We start from the raw sequence: 1,817 nt of genomic DNA on the forward strand, positions 1-1,817 counted from the left end.
GTAGAACCTCTCCAAAACCCTTGCCAATACCTCTCAAAAACCTAGCTATTACCCTCTTGAAAGTTGGGGAAAAGATGGAGAAAAGAATGTTGAAATCAGTCTGAAAATCAGCTTTTAAAGGGCTGGAATCGGGCATCTACACACCGCTGTGGGCGCCCCTGTTGATTTTCTGCACGGGCATGGGTAATTTACACACGCCCGTGTGGATTCTCTGAAATTAAATTTCTCTGGCGACTGTGAACAGTACCTACTACAGTAAATTGCTACATTGTTTTCCTATAGTACTAGGCCTGAAACACTCCCGAATCCATGTTTTCATCGAGGTAATGTAAATGGGCATAAGTTTACATCATAGATTGTTTTACTTCTTCAATAAATGGCCTCATTGGTGAAGCTTTTGCTATCAATGCACAAATCGGGAATCTCGAATATGACAGCCTTTGTGCCCCTCCAAATCATTACGCTAGCTTGAAGACAAGGAGGTTGGCACACATTCATGCATCTTGAACCCGACTTATGTCTTCGCGTTTGATCCTTCAGAAGATTTCCTCCAAATAGTATGTTCATGATCTACATTGGCTTCTTTCTTTAACATTCTGCTTCACAATCCTATATGCATGAAAGTAACACAAATGCACAAGTATTAGCTCTAAAACCTAATAAAACTAATGTTCAACATAAGAAAAGAATACTTCGCTTTCTTATCACACAAACACATATCACATACCTCTTAAAATTTGGGGAGAAGATGAAGAAAAGATAGAAAAGAGGATTCTGAAATCGGGCTCAATCACGGCTTTATATAGGGCTGGAATAGAGAATCCACATGGGCGTGTGGAATTTCCACACGCCCTTGTGAATCTGCGGAACTTGGTTTTTCAGCGGCCTGTGAAAAGTAACTCCTACAGTGATTTGCTACATTACCTTCTATAGTACTCCACCAAAATACTCCTGAATCTATACTTTTCATCAAAGCAACACAAACGGGCACACGTCTATGCTGTAATCACGTTGCATCTTCAAGTAAAAGCACATTTGACAGGAATCTTGCTAGCCTTGCACAGGTCAGACCACATGAGTGTGATTGCCTTTGTGCTCCTCTAATTTACATATTCCATCAAGCATAATGGACATTGGCATACACTCATATGTCTTCGAGCACAACTTGTGTCTTCTCATGTGTTCACTTCAAGATTCCATCAACATAATGCATTTACAATCTGCTTTGGCTCCTTTCTTCTCTATTTGGCTCCACAGCCCTATATGCGCAAAAGAACACAAAAACACACGCATTAGTGATAAAACCTGATAAAAGTAATGCTCATCATAAGAAAAGAATACTTCATATTCTTAGTACACCAGCACTTATCAGGATATGACTACCCTCTCACCGGTGTACTTTATTACTTCTACTACCAGTGCACTTGTGGTACACACTCGCATGCGGTGTGTCAGGCTTCCTCTCGAGTTTTACTACTTAAGGTTCCTCCTGCTGCAGCATCAAGTAGCTGCTTCATGCTTGGGTTCAAACCATTGTGGAAAGTATGGATAATCATCCATTCAGGGACCCCATTGATCTTGAGCGTGTCGCACACTTCTAGAAAATTCTCAATGTGTTTGTTTGGATCCTCATTGGCTAAACCATTAAGCTGTACTAAATGTTGTAACATTTTTATGAAGCCTAGCTTAAGCTCAAAACTTTGAACTGTAATTGGTGGCCTCACAGTACTAGACTGTGTGCCAAGAGCCGTGCGTCTTGAATAATCTGAGAGTGTCCTCTATTGTTCATATTGTTTAGCCATATTATCATATCCTTC

The sequence above is a fragment of the Dioscorea cayenensis genome, unplaced genomic scaffold (assembly GCF_009730915.1).
Source record: "Dioscorea cayenensis subsp. rotundata cultivar TDr96_F1 unplaced genomic scaffold, TDr96_F1_v2_PseudoChromosome.rev07_lg8_w22 25.fasta BLBR01000770.1, whole genome shotgun sequence".
In the NCBI taxonomy this organism is placed as follows: Eukaryota; Viridiplantae; Streptophyta; class Magnoliopsida; order Dioscoreales; family Dioscoreaceae; genus Dioscorea; species Dioscorea cayenensis.